The 15,680-nt window shown below is 44.8% G+C and overlaps 1 protein-coding gene across 7 annotated transcripts in view; it reads left to right on the top strand.

The window, feature by feature from the left end:
- The first annotated feature begins 4,535 nt into the window (after positions 1-4,535).
- The window catches only part of ATG4C (autophagy related 4C cysteine peptidase), a 266,766-nt gene continuing 255,621 nt past the window's right edge, over positions 4,536-15,680 (top strand). Inside the window, exon 1 of one of the 7 annotated variants that reach the window (XM_085602413.1) lies at positions 4,536-4,746. The gene's annotated coding sequence lies outside the window, so the exon portion shown is untranslated. Of the gene's footprint in view, positions 4,762-15,680 lie in introns of all 7 variants that reach the window. The other 6 variants (XM_085602416.1, XM_085602418.1, XM_085602414.1 and 3 more) reach the window with 6 other exon arrangements.

Below are 15,680 nucleotides of genomic sequence, written 5' to 3'. Positions count from 1 at the left end.
GGTGGCTATGCATGGGTCCAGAATGATGCGGAGTTTAGGGCCTGCATGGCATTTGATACAGAGGCAGAATTGGGCGAACTAGACATGGATTTATGGCAGCACACATTGGGCCCTGCCAAATTTGGCAAACCATTTAAACACCAAGTGGGTTATCGATCGTTTATCGATCTTTTAAGCATGAGGGGAGCAGGGAGAGGCCAGGCCAACGCCTTCGGCACATGCTGGGATTTCAATAAAGGGAGCTACATGAGGGAATACTGAAAATTCCGGCATCAATGCTCCAAATGTGCGGGCAAGCGCGCTTTGTTCAATTGTGTCGGGACAGGGGAAGGGCAGGACTCAACCTGGCAGGGTCAACAGCAGGGTTACAGCGGGGGACAGCAAGGGCAGGCAGGGGGTTATAGGGCAGAAAAAGGGGGTCAGGGACTTGCAGGGAAAAGCTTGGTATGTCCATTGAACTAGACAGGCTGGGGTTTTGGCTTTCGACTTACGACATGATGATGCTCGGTCTTGCTACGGGGGTTCACTTGGGGTTTTAGACTGGGGTACCTGGTTCCAAGGGTGAAACGGTGGATGGACAATTTGAAATCAGTACATGACCACAGGCAGGTAGTGAGGGACAAGGTGGAGAAAGATATCCAGGAGGGTAGGATGGCAGACCCCTTTGACGACTGGCCAATGGAAGCTATGATCGTGTCCCCTATTGGGGTGGGTCCTAAAAAGGAGCCAGGGCAATTTCGACTAATACAGCATCTGTCTTGGCCGGAGGACCAGTTAGTTAATGATTTTATTCCTCAGGAGCAAGTGTCAGTCACGTACTCATTGGTAGACGTGGCCTTAGCCCTGGTGGCAAAAGTGGGACGGGGGCGCGGATGGCGAAGAGCGACATTAAGTCGGCCTTCTGTTTGTTGCCGGTACACTCTGCTGACTTTCAATTGTTGAGCATACAGTTTGAAGGAAATTAGTATGTGGATAAAGCACTAACCACGGGCTGATTCCTGGGGATCAAAATTGTAGGATGGAAGCCAGGTTGCCCGAGGATAAAAAACGAGCCATGCAGCAACTGCTGGGTAAAATGCTGAGGAAAAGGAAAGTGACAGTTAAAGTGCAGGTGTTGTTGGGTCACTTGAATTTCACGTGCGGGGTGGTAAGAGCAAGGGGGAATTTTTGTAGGAGGTTGGCCCTGGCCCTATCAGGGCTCTCACAGCTGCATCATCATGTACGCCTGGTGACAGGGGTGAAAGAAGGCCTGAGGATGTGGAGATTTTTTCTGCATTATTTTAATGGGATCCCTGTGGCATCTTTGACAGACTTCGAATGGGATGCACAAATTTTCTCTGACGCGTCGGGGGGGGGGGGGGGGTGAATTGGGTTTGGCCTTTATTGGCAAGGATCTTAGTGCACGGAGAAATGGTCGCAGGCCTCAAAACAGGGCGGCCGCAGTATTGCCTTTTTAGAACTATTCCCACTGCTGGTGGCATTGGCACTCTGGGGTGACCAATTTCAGCATAAGAAAGTGCTGTTCAGGGTGGATAACATGTCAGTGGTGCAGGTCATTAACAGGCAGTCTGCAAGGGACCTGCAGGTGTTGAAGTTGTTGAGGGTATTTGTGCTGCAGTGCTTACAGCTTGATGTGATATTTAGAGCAAGACATGTACCTGGTGTGGACAATGACATTGCGGATACTTTGTCTCGTTCATAGTGGGGAAGATTCCATGGACTGGCCACGGACGCGGACAGTATCAGGACCAGAATGCCGCAGCATTTAGGAGAAACAGGATGCTTCAATTGGTAGCCGGGTCACTAGCTGTGTCTACAAGAGTGCAATATTCACAGGCGTGGGCCGAGTTCTTGGCAGGAGGGACGCGGCGAAGATCAGAGGAGTGGGCAAGGGTAGAGGACATAGTTACAATTCATATTGAGACTGACATTAAAAGGTCAGTCCAGGGTGACGATTTCGGGTAAGTTAGCGGCCATTGCATTTATGGGCAAGTTATATTGGGGAGTATTGGCGAGCTGGGGAGTAGGATCCTTGAGGGATGGTCCAGGGAGCAGGGTCAGTCGGGGAGCAAGAGGAAACCTCTGAAGCTGGATATCTTGGTCAAAGTCCTGGCAGAGTTACTGGGCATTTGCAGCTCAGTCGATGAGACAGTACTGTTTTCCACTCTAATGTCGTGGATGTTTTTTGGCGCATTTCGTGTCTCTGAGCTTTTAGGGGATGGGGGAGCTGGGGGTTACTTTGGGGGAGGTTTCTGAAGGTGGAGTAGGGTTACGGGTGTGGCTGAATAAGTCCAAGATGACTCAGAGAGGCCAGGGCAACAGCGTTGTATTATTGGCTTATCCTGGGGTAAAATTCTGCCCTATGCGCTTGGATCTGTTGCTGAAGCAGCGGGCCGCCCCTTGGGGCGGGTTAGTGTTTCTGCATCGGGATGGGAAGCCAGTCTCTGCTTTTCAGCTGTTGGTGATCTTGCGCAAAGCTTTAGCGTGAGTGGGGATGGACGCCCTGGAATTTGGAACCCACTCTTAGGATCTGGTTAGCTACGGAAGCGGGCAGACAAGAGTGGGGCAGAGACAGAATCATGGGTTTGGGGCGGGGGTCATTCAACTGTTTCCAATGTTATGTGCACGCTGCAGAAGAGTGTTGACATGTGGTGTACAGTTTGTCATGTTGTGTTTTTATTTTTCAGGTTCTGTTCCTGAGCCGTTGGAGATTGGTTGGAATATATGGATTGTGGGATATTCTGTCGTAAAATGGGCAGAGCGGCAGGCCAAGCCCAGGCACTTGGGGCAAATTTGGGCATTAACGATGGCATGTATACAATCTCTTGGCATGGAAAAGGGGGAATGCGTTGATGCAAGTTGTTGACTTGTTTAAACAGGTTGTTAGTGGGTGGAAAAAGCCCTGATATATTGGTAATTCATTTAAGAGAAAATGACTTGGTGGTAAGGAAAGGGCTGGCTTTAGTGAAAGTTATGAAAGAGGTGGTCAGGGTGTCATGTGCTTTAGACAGAGTTCACCCCGAGGAGGATTTGGAGAGGGGCCCACCGCCCAGCAGCAACAGATAAAGCGGGGAAGAAGATCAATAAGGAGATGCGTGCCTTTTGTAGAGAAGCAGGCATCGGAAGGGTGGTGCATTCAGATTTACGCTTTGAGGATAAGGAATTTTTCAGAGACTACTGTGTTCACCTGTCCTTTATGGCCATGAAATTGTATGTAGTGCAGTTGAAATTGGAGTTAGTAAAAGTTTTGAACATACGCTAGACAGTTGGCACCGGGTGGGGTGGGGGGGAATGTTAAGGTGGGGGGGCAGCAAAAGGTGGGGGGCAATTCCCCACACCTGTTTTCTGGGTGGTGGTTGGCAGAGAAGTTGCCCTCGTTTAACAAAGTTGATTCTTGTGGACAGCGTCAACTCAGGCTCAAAGGGAACGGCTAGGTTAGTTCATGCCTGGATGTCACAGGAAGTTCAATGTTATGTAGGAAGGCTACTTGAGTAGGGGTTAATAATTGTAGTAAAGCGTTGGGGAGTTTAAAAGGCACAGTTACAGGTAAACAGATTTGGAGCTGGTATAATATAACTGTATTAAGGTGCTGTGGGGGAGAATTTTAGCGGAGGTGGTAGCTTAATATAAGTGAGATCATTGTATAGTACGGTTTTAGTTTTGCGAGGCAAACGCCTAGGTTGTTTGTGATGTGCACCTGTTTCAATAAAGTGACCTTTTTCACACAATCCTGGTGTCATTGGTCCGTGCTGCTCCCTTCTTCCCCATATGCTTGTTGTTCAAGTTGGCAGGTATGTGTATGGGCTCACTAATGCCACCATTTCAAGTGCTATTGGATAAACAGCTAGGACTAGCTGATGACATCACATAGAATAATTCAACCTGATAATACACTTCAGGAGGTAAGAGGAAGATGTTGTAGGGCTGTAACCTAGCGATTTTTTTTTTGCTAGACTGTAATTTTAAGTCCAGGCTGATAAAATAGTGCGGAAATTAATTAAATCCTGTATCTATTCCACATCAATCTAAAACAGCAAACACAAAGAATCTACCAAAAGGATTCGGAACGCTGTCTAAAACGTTTGATAATGAGTATTAGAGCAAATTCAGAAAAACTAACCTCACAAAAGAATCGTGGTAACAGTACACAATTTTATTTATGTAATTCAATTTTATATAGCGCGGACTCTACCCAAAGGTGTCGGAGCGCTTCACAATAGAACCCAGTAGGTTACATGAGGAAATGTACATACTTACACTTTACAGATATAGTCAATTTCTAATCATGTACCAGGTCTTGGCTGAGCCACAATAGCAAAACCTAAACAAATGACTGGTTATGTTTTACTAAGGAAGGTCACAACCCTACAAAAGTGAACCCACTTGGGAGAGGCGCAAGTACCGCAGTGTGCCATGCAGCCAAGAGGTTAAATCAAGTATAGCTCCAACTCTCGCTCTCCGAGAACCTTTCTAAAATGCCCGCTTGAAGTGGTCGCCGCTCTTACTCTTAAATATACGCGTGACATGCTGACTGCACAGAAGTGGGCGCGTCCTCTGATTGTCACGTGTCGATGGAATGGACGGTGCTTACGGTCATTCCTCTAACAATTTGAATGGTGTCCTTTGCGGAGTCCTGTCAGCTGCTCGAGGAGTAGAAGATTCCATTGCACAGAGAGGGGAGGACGGAGATCAAGGAACCCTGTGATGACTCAGAGAGTTTTGTCGGTGACACAGCCAATGCATAAGGTGAGAAGAGGAAGTGTGAGTACCGTCCGAGCTGCAACTTTGTTATATGGCTTTGTTTTTCTTAACCAACCCGTGACCCCCGCCGTTTGATACAGTGATACTGTCCAAGCAAAACCCTGGGAAGTTACTGACTTGGATTATTTTTCTGTAGCACTTGCAGTCTTGCACTCAACATTAGACAGCGATTGCACATTTTTAGAGATTATTGCTTCCACTGTAACCCGTTTGCACGAGCAAACAATGCAGCTTAGTTGCACCTACTAAATAAAAATCGAGGGCATCATATCTTCTTTCACAACCGCACTCTTAATTTAAAGGTGCACTCCAGGTCACTAGTATTTATTAAACAAAGCAAACCCTGCATCTCTGGATTATTGTACGACACCTCTATAATGACGCCTCGAGAGCCACCACCGCATTTAGGCTCTGGATCGCCCACTCTACAGCACCAGGATTGAGGCCCCCCTCCAAAATAAGGAACCCTCCTGGGCCCTCCCCCGTATTGCGGGGGGCTCTGTCACGCCCCTGGTAACGTCGGTGTAAGTATTACTGTTGTAGCCTGGGCAGTTGCACTGGGGCCCGGGGATTTGAGGGTCCCACAGACAGTAATTATGGATGTTTTACAGAAAGCGATTGGGGCAATTGCAAATCACCACAGAAAGTATAGGAACCTCAGAAGAAATATTAATTATAGTGATCCAGTTGGGATGCACGAAGCAATGGAGCTAGCCAATCGCCACAGCCCCCAGCAACGGATGACACCTATTGCTATTCTCTCGAATTTCAGTCACCAGTCCCCCGCACTCCCTCAGCAGTAGAACATAATCTGTAGGTTTCTCATTTGTGTCAAAACACACAAGCTGATAGTTCAAATTCACTAAGACAAAATGCGTGCAAGAGTCTACAGTCCCATTTTCCCAAAATATCTTCTTTATTGTTTATTACAGAAAACATTTGTTTCTCTTTCAATTTTGCTTGTAATCGGTTGCACAGATACTTGCAGCCAATGCGTTTAGTTCAATTTGAAACTTTTTGAGGGCGTGTACAGATCCACCATGCTCTAAATTTATGTACAATATTAAGCTCAATCTTGGGGCTGTAACATGTCACCATGGTAAAGTAACTTTAGGTAATAAAAATACATCAACAGTGACGGAATGTAATGCAAACATGCATTCAGTGTGGTGTCTTGAGTTACCCAAGGCTACTTGTCACATAAAGGTCTAATACCATGGGTGGATCTGCACACCGAAGTATCTGAACACCAGGGGGAGGTGGAGATAATCCCACAACAAGCTCTCAGTCTTTTAGCAGTAAAGCAAATAAACTCTAATCTAGACACGTAGTCGAAGGGTTGCCAACACGATTTACATTTATTTTCAGACTGAGTGATCTTGAAAGAGCTCTCTTCCATTGCTAGAGTTTGCCACAGTCTATCGAACCACGTTGAACTGGGCGAGGATGCTTTCCTCTTCCAACAGAGAGTGATAAATTGTTTGGCTGCACTGGATTTAAAGCAAATTATCACCCAGTCTGCTCCCATCATGCTCTCCATATCAGGCGACTGTAATCGCAGGAACAGAATGTTAGGGTCTGCAGGGAAAGGATAACCCAGTGTCCTTTCTATATGAGCTAGGATCTCTTTTCAAAATGTTTGCATAACTTCACAGGGCCACCACGTGTATAAGAAAGCACCTGACTCCTGTTTGCTGTGCCAGCTCAACATGGACACTGAGGTGTACATTCTTCCCAGTCCTTCAGGCATTCTGTACCATTGGTACATCATCTTATAGGCTGATTCTCTGTGGGAATGTTTTTTGTGTATAATAGGATATCTTGCCAAATACCTTCCCATTGCTTATCTGGGTTAGTTACCCCCATGTCCGTCTCCGAGAGAGTTTGATATGGGTGTTTGGTAGGTTGCTTAGATTCTTGGGTAGTACGATAAGTTCTAGAGATGAGGCCCTTCGTGCCTGCAAATGCGTGGATCATTTTCTCGCCAACTCGAACTTTTAACAGCCTTTCATAAATAGATTCAAACTAAAGCTTTTAACACAGATCTAGAGGTATCTTAAATGGTAAAGTTTTTGCAATTTTTACAGTAACAAATGGCCATGATACAATGTCAGTTCCATTCCTATGTGAGAAATTAACACACTAATGGGCCACAAAAGTAGACCCGTCGTTAATGCTAATATTTTGAACAGTGACTGTCAGTTGTTTGTAAGTTCAGCTTTGGAAAATATGGCAAGTAGCTCAATAGTGACTCATTCAGCAAGTCCTGACGTTTTGGCCTCTACAGGTGGAATTGCTGGACTTGTAGTTCTGTTTTTAATAATGGTAATATAAATATGGACCTAAATATCTAAACATACAAAATGCTTTTTGGCTTAAACGCTGGGCCTGGCTGCAGGCGTCGCACATAAAAAAACAAAAAAAAACAACTTCTTAACTTGTTTTTATTAAGGAGCAGAGGGATAAATGAACAAGCTTCTACACACATACCTATCTGTTTACCCTCATTGGGATGGTGTTGCTCTACATAGACTCACCTTCGTCTCCAAACAAGCAAAGTGGATTACATAGTTATGAATGTAAACACCTGCCTTGAAATTCATCTTTGCTCGCCTAAAATGTTTTCAACTTCATTGATTTCAAAGGGATGGCATTCCAAAACCACGAGGGTGAGATCAGGAGCCTCTGGTCCTTGGACTCTCAACATGTTGAAAGGTAAATCTATGGGGTCTCCGCTGTGCAGTGTATAGGATTGCTGCATCATGTGAATGTACGTGTACATCATGACCCTCCTTTAGATTTGAAAGACTAGCTTCCTTGGAAAGGCAGTAAAGGGGACTAGATAGAAGGTAACACATGCGAAAGATACCAGAGAAGCACAAACTCAATAAGGCAATGAGGAAATATAGCTTAAATAAAAATTACGCTTTTAAAAAAATCACTTCAATTAGGGAAACATATAGGAAAAAGCTCTGTGAAGTAGGGCGCATGAGGGAGGAACAATCCTGAGTTGGATTGTATGAAGAAAAAAATGTAGAGCTACCCGTACATTTTGGAGACTAGTAAATAAAACTTTATTGGAATAGATGAAAGGCAGGGTGAACTGCGATTCCCCCTAGGAATTGTCTAATGATAGGAAATCATTATATGTGAGAGATACTCCATAAGTGTACGAGTATGCATGTGAAACGAACACCCCTGATGAGAGAATAACGACAAATCAGCAGTGGTACACACATCATTGAAATTGATCCGTACTGATGGAGCTAGAGGACCGAATGGCATACTAGCTGCGGTGTTCAGTCCCTGTATCGCTTTATGGACACAGATTTTATTTCAATTAGACAGGAATTGTTTCGACACCGAATTGCTTCCTGATGAGGTTCATTATTGGTCCTAATACAGAACAAGAGGAAGTCCTCCTCCCTGACAAATTATCGACTTATTGAATTGCTTGACGTAGAGTGTAAATGCTTTGCCAAACCTTTGTATACAGAATTTGCCACCAGCAAGTACTATCAGAGGGGCGGCAACATACAGGATAGTTTTTATCTCTTTTTCTTATGCTACACACATCAGTAACAGCAAAGGGGAACCTCTTCAATGGTGGTATTTTGCTATTGCTTTTGATTACATCAACAGAAATAAATTATGGGGAACACTGAAACGGTGGTATTCCCCTTTCTGGTGAAAACAGTACTAAAAGCCCATACACGCTCAAGTACTAATTAGGCTAGCAGGGTCTGGTTGCATCAGAGAGAATATTCACAATATTCACAAAGGGCTGAAGCAGGGATGCATTTTAGCACTGCTACTGTTTAATTTGTGTCAGCCTGACCTAGGAGAATTGTTCTTGACTTCAAACTCTTTCCCTCCTAAACTGAGTGGGACAGAATTTAGCATTCTGCAATATGCAGACGATGCAGTGGTTTTGGATAAGACTTTCAGTGGCTAAATGTACCAATTAGTTATTGTTTGGAAAACAATATAAGGATTAACAAAGACAACAAATTGGATAATAATTTTTGGCTGTAAGATAAAAAAATCTCACTAGCCGTTGGGAGAAATGAAGGTAAAGCCCTCCTATAGCAATAAATATCTTGGGAGTATGGCTGGAAAAACAAGGAGGTACATCGAAGCGGCTAATAGCTTTAAGATCCACAGCATTAGCTCTGAACAACTATTTTACTCGCTTGCTCTCTAAGTTGAGAGATAGCAAGCATGTTAATTCCTACCCATACTTCTGGAAGGGTACATTTTCATTGAAAACTAGATAGATATAGTGATGGGTATTGCACAATGCTGAACATATAGGCGATTGTACCTACCTGATACTACTGTGCAAACTCAAGTTCTCTTAAAATGTAATTTGACAAAACAATCTCTTATGTTACAAGCTGCATTTATGGCTTATTGTGTGAGGTTAAGAAATGCCCTCACGGACATGCAGAAATCTTTAGTATGACAAGCAATCATGAAGGTCAGGTACCTAATGGGGCACCTATCTGCCAAAAGCTTTAAAATATTTTCACTTTGAGGAAATTTGCAATACGTTACTTCCATCCCCACAAACAGCTAAATTAACAAGGAAACAAGCAAAACGTATATCTTTCTGTAAAAGTAAAGTTGACATGGGGAAAAAGAACCTTCATGGTCGTTAGTTTGTATGATACAAAGCTAAAACAAAAATATGTAGATGTCCTATTGACTATAAATGATAAGGGAGAACTAATAAGAGCAGGGCTATGCTTGTTTTGCTTGAGGAGTCACTGGTATGGTTAAATGGTGATACAGATCCTACTTGCCGTCTGTTCAATGTGGCCAAGGAGAACCTAACCCATATATTATGCAAATGAAAAAAACTAACCCTATTAAAGAGCTACTTGCTAAGGCCCTTTTTAGATCTTCCCTGAGCTAGCGCATGCGCTGCCCTGACGAGACATTTAGTAAGTGGGCTTTAAAAAGTCCGACCACACGCTTTTGCTTGTGGCCTAAAGCATGCGGTTACGCACAGCGCCATCTGGCTTTCCTCTATGTCATGGCTCATTAAGCGCATCGCATCGCACAGCGCGTGATCACTTTCAGGGCCACGCGGCCGCATCACTTTCTCGGCCGTGCAGCCAGTGCTTGTTTAATTAGCTGCAGTTGGTTTTAGAGGTCCTGCCTTTCTGTGTAGTTGTTCTGTTCATTAGCCCGCTGCTCCCTTTCAGTCCGGTGATAAAGTAAAAACATTACAGTTTGGTATAAAGCAACAAAGTATTTAATGTACTTCCTCGGTGGTGGGGTAGTAGAGCCTGCCAGGAAACTAACTTAAATTTCAACTGTTAAGCCAAGCACACGCACGGAGCCTTCTGGCCTTCCAGCGTCTGTCAATGAAGTCATATCAGTAGGAGGGATTTTTTAAGGGCTTCAATCAGTTGTCAGCTCCCTCAGCATGTTTGGTTCCTGAGCGCTTTGCGTTTTCTGCACCCTCTCTGGGTAAAGTTCTGTTTCACCTACCGCACGGTTTTCCCCCTTCTTTCGTGTAAATTAAGTGGTTCCCGAAGAGTTCATAGAATTTGTCATCTTGCTACATACAATCCGTTTTGCAGTTACTAAATAAACTCCATGTGCTGCGTAGTTAACGGTGTTTTATTATATTTAGAAAGCATTCCCTATCCACAACGTGGACTTGGTATGTATTTGGAGTGTCGACTGTAGAAATGCTGCTAGTCTGTATTCGACTGTCACATTAGTATTCTGCTTCTTCGTACCTGTGATGAATGTATTTTTTATTACTTTGGTACTGACATATTGCGTTATCTTATTTCTACTGTAGGGTTTTGAATGTAAAGCCTCCATTCACGACTAAATGTCTCAATGCCCATCATTGAGTGCACTGCTTTTGTGCCTCCATCCTTAATGTGTCTGTCAGTGATCACTGTGAGGCGCTACCTCCTTAACAGCAGCCTTCCACGCGTACAAGCACACTTACACACATGCCCCCGACACAAAGGAAACACTACACACACACAATAAACTCCCACTGACAACTTATACACTAAGGCACATCTTGTTTTGAACACACACGCCATCACCCATCTACCCACAGTCCCATTTTTCACACTAGTACTCTTACATGCTCACACAAAGAACACAGGATTATGCATACAAACACCATTAACTCGCTATATAGAAACACACGCTCCCTAAATAAACACACACACACCCTCCCTACCGTAGCTCGCAGATGCCCAAACACATGCAAACTCCCTATAAACATCCAAACACGCACAACTCCCCACAGACAGCTAAGCAAACGCACACAAACTTCCTGTAGACACCTAAGCACACAAACTTTCCCGCACACCATCGCACATACACAAACTCCATTCCAGGCACCAAAGCCCACCCGCGCGCAGACACACACAATCATAACTAGTGGTTTTAATTTACTTCTGGCTGCTCCAGCTCTTCCTCTTCATTAAGCCCTAATGGAGCAGAGCAGCCAGGAATCTTCCTGCTGAAGGGGTTCTCTACTGTAGTGCAGCAGGCATGAAAATTTCGCATTTTCTGCACTTCAGCAAACGCTGTATTCTTTCTTGTAGGATCACGTCCTCCGAGGACAAAGTTTGGTTCTCTGTGGAAAGACCTAGCAGCCCATACTGCAGGCACGAAACAGTGCTGTAAAATGTTGGTAAACTCTTGAGCGGTGTCTTGTCAGTCAGGTGCAAGGCTAGATTGGTACTGTAGGACGCAGGAGAAACTCACTTGCAGAGGGCCAGCGAGAGCTGCTTTTAGGAGTGGAGCTTGGGCCGTCCAGTCTGGCAAACTGCCCTTAAGGAACACACCATTTTCTCCTACAAACTTATAAAATGTGCCCCCGAAATCCACTTGGAGATGGCTGGAATAACTTGCTACATTTTACAATACAATACACTCACTCATTATAAGATGGGGCTGTTGTGAGCAGATTTTCAAAGACTGATGTTATCTTCGCAGCTGCCATTGTCCAGGTGCACTAAATTAAAAGGCAATATATGTGCAAAATGTAGCAGGTATTATTCAACAGCTTAAAAGTCCAGTTTATCAATCTCAGAAAAATAATAAGTGATATAGGGGCTTGACACATTCAGACCATTCACCAGCAGGTTTCTCATCAGTCTCAGCAGCAGGAGCATTAACCCACAATGTTGTCTTACCTGTTTGCTGTTTGGGCAGGTTGGGTTCTTCTATTTACTCACACTGGCCAGTATACAACACCAGTCCCCTTGGTAGGTGCTTGTGCATTACACACCCGGTGCAGGCAGGCGCACTGTTGCAGGTTGCAGTCCTATAACAAAATAAAAGTTTGGCCCGGCAGGAAGCAGGGGCAACACAGTAGAGGGAGGGCAGATCAGCTCTTATTTTAGCTGACCATGCACAAGCAACGCTTTTGAAAGTACTGCGTCTATTATGAGCTATTCTGTAACAAAGGCAGTTTACTCTGGTGTCTGAATTTAAAATGGTTCTGAATGTGAACCCAATGGTTTGCAAAAGGACATTTTTGTTTCACCTCTGCCTGTTACAGAGCACATTTGCCATTTTTACTAACACATTTGTAGGATCATGGCATCACTCATTCATTTCACTAAAAGATGCTTATGAGTGTACCGAATCGCAAAACATCAATATTACAAGCAAAATGAATATTCTAGTGTAAGCAGTGTTACAAAACCTATTGGACCCTGACTACCTAATAATATGTCAGGACAGATAGAGTGCAGCATCTACATTGCAACATGTGTGGCAGCATGTTCCTCTTGCAAGCGGTAAATATGTGGCATAGAGGAATTGTACAGAGCGATCGCTCTCTGTCAGGGTAGGTTGGAAAAAGGTTATATAGATTGTTTTGCCATCTGTCCAGGTATTTCCACCCATCCCTTCATAGAAACGCAAGTGGGAAATCAGTTACTCCACCTTGAGAGAGGCCACCTGAAGGATAGGAGCTTCTGGCTCCACTTTCTAAAGGTGGATGACATCGCCCAGAATTTTGCCGAAATTTGACCTATTGGTATTGTAAATTGTAATATTATAAAAGGCATTGCCATTTACAATACCAGTAGCTCAAAATCTCGCAATTGCGAGACCTATTGCCTTGTAAATGCTTGTTTATATACCTAACGATACAAACCTGCGAAGATGCAATTGCAGCATGTTTAACTGGATCTGACCTACAATTAATTAATAGCATGATTTTTAGGTCTCGCCTAGCGTTGCAGCTCGCATGCGCTGCTCGCTTTGCGAGGCATATTGTATTATTGTAAGTTTTAGAAGTGGAGTGGAAGCCTCGCCCATCTTTTTCATAGGCTGGCGTCATCGTCCATGTTAAATGCTGGCGTCCGATCGATAATGAGGCTTCTTAGTCCCTCCTTGTTACTGCCCTGTCTCCCTTTTGGACCGCCCATCAGGACTGGATCGCTTACTTGCGGCGTTATACTATCTCCTTCAATTACTGGATAAGTACTTTTTTTCCATTTGCACAATGGGCCCCTTATTTCCTGATTGGCACTGGCACCAGCTTGGCCGCCGAAGCCCTGCACATTCCAGCTCTGGGCTGACATTCCGGGCAGAGTGCCTGATGCGCAGCGGAGAGATGTGGCCGTGGGGGCTGGAGCCAAGGGGTCTGTGCGGCCGCGCATAGCTGGACTCCTGTGCGTCACTATCTATCTCCCACTCATATCTTCGTTTCTCTGCCCCAGCGTCTAAGCAGATTAACAGGTTTCGGAAAGCCTTAGATTCACTAAAACCACCGTGTTTTTTACGGGGAAATTGCATTAATACACCCTAACATAACAAACAAAAAGGCATATTATAAAGTTGTACAGAGCAAAATACTGCATCTGCATGGCTCTTCAAATTGTCAGCCTTTGTAGTTCCTGTTTCCTTCAAAGACAGGGCGTTCCGAGAAAGAAAGCCTCGGTGGCTTTCCCTTGTCTCAGTCACTTCCCTCACCCCTCCACCTAGTGATGTCACAGAGAAGAAGAAGAAATGGGTGTTTCTTGACCAATAGGTTCTCGGAATTTCTTGGTTTTACAGTTTTCCTGGAACAGGCAACGTCTGAGATAAAATGTAACTGAGCAAGCAGATGTGAACCCGGGAGTAGGAGCTGGCACAACTTTTCACAGAGGTACACGCACCCCCACAGTTGCACATCTCTGGGTAGGCAGCAGTTCTCATAAACCACGGAGCCCCCTTGCACTGTGCAACCCCTGCAAACGGTACATGGCACTGCGGTCGAACATAGGTGTACTCAACCCTCCACGGAGCTGCACGAGCGCGAACCTGCGCGTGGAGCACACGGGGTGTACAAGCGTCCCTCCGCCCACAGGTGCACTGCCCAAAGCCCTGCACGGCTCATTGCGAATGTGCGCGTGAGATAAACAACCTTCCACAGGACACAGCCGTTCCAAGGGGTCCACAGGTGTGCATAGCTCTGGGTAGGCCCCTGTTCACGTGCCACACAGCCCTTCAAGCAGCTGTGCGAACCTGCAACGGGTGCAGCCCTATGGGGGTAATGTCTTCCACAGAGGCGCACACGCATACCGGGGTCTACAGCCCCCCAAAAGAGAGGCACAATTAAGACTGGCGCTGATGTACATAGTACTCCACAAAGGTCTACAGCCCTTCATAGAACTGTGCGAGTGTGCACAGAGAGTATACATATCCGAAGACAGATCCACAGTCATTCACAGAAGTACATGGCCCTGCTTGTCTGTAGAAAGCCTTCCAAGGAGGCAAACAGATATACATTCACGAGCACAACCCTTCGTAAATGCGAACACCACCCTTTTAGGAATGGACAGCCCTCACAGATGTACACCGACCTCCATATATCTGTACACATGCTTTCATATATTTACACAGATTTAAGTATATGCACACAAGCATTTATACATGGCCATGGACCTACACATAGTTACAAATCCCTTCACAGATATACTCAGCCGTACGTGGATGTACAGCGACTTGTAAATATGCACACAACCTTTCATCGATGTACACACTGCTTCGTAGGTGTACACATCCATGCATAAATGCACATAGATCCACCTACTTGTACAAACCCTTCATAGGCACACAACGCCCTTCATAAATGTACAGGTTCTTTAAAAAATGTAGACAGGCCCACGTGAAACCCTTAATAGTTGCACGTACCGCTTCACATACACCAAGAGATCTACATTTATGTGCACAAAGTGCTTCATAGATGGACACATCCCTCCAGAGATGGACATATTCCTTCACGGATTTACACAACTCTACATACAGGGACACCGCTCTTGTTCAATTAACCCAGCCCAAAGAGGGGTTTACAGATCCAGAAAGATGAGATAAGCGCTTCCTAGATGTAGACAGCCCTTGGAAGGTATACTTGGGTAGCACCATTGTGCACAGATCTACTTTTATATACAAAACCCTTTACAGATGAGCACAGATCTCCATATATGTACAAAGATCCCTCACCTATGGGCACACGTCTCCAGAGATGTACACAGCCCTCCATATGCGTTCTAAGTGCTTCACAGAGGTACACAGATTTATATAACCGTACACAGTCCTGCATGGCAATAGCCCTGCATAATTGTGCAATCCTTTACCAATGTATGACGGCCCTCATAAATGTAAAAAGAACTTCACAGGCGTACACATATCTACAAATATGTACTACATTCTTCATAGGTGTACAAAGACCTGTAAATATGCGCAAAGCCCCGTATAGATGTATGCAGTGCTTAAATGATGCTCACATACCTAAATATGAACACCTTCACAGATGTACACATATCTAAAAATATACAGAAAGTCCTTCACAAAGATGTACACAGACACACATGCATGTACCAAACCTTTCATAGGTGTACACAGACCCATAAACACCTATAAGGCATTACAGAGAT

This window comes from Triturus cristatus, chromosome 4_2 (assembly GCF_964204655.1).
Source record: "Triturus cristatus chromosome 4_2, aTriCri1.1, whole genome shotgun sequence".
Classification (NCBI taxonomy): Eukaryota; Metazoa; Chordata; class Amphibia; order Caudata; family Salamandridae; genus Triturus; species Triturus cristatus.
This window is presented reverse-complemented; position numbering and strand designations above follow the sequence as displayed.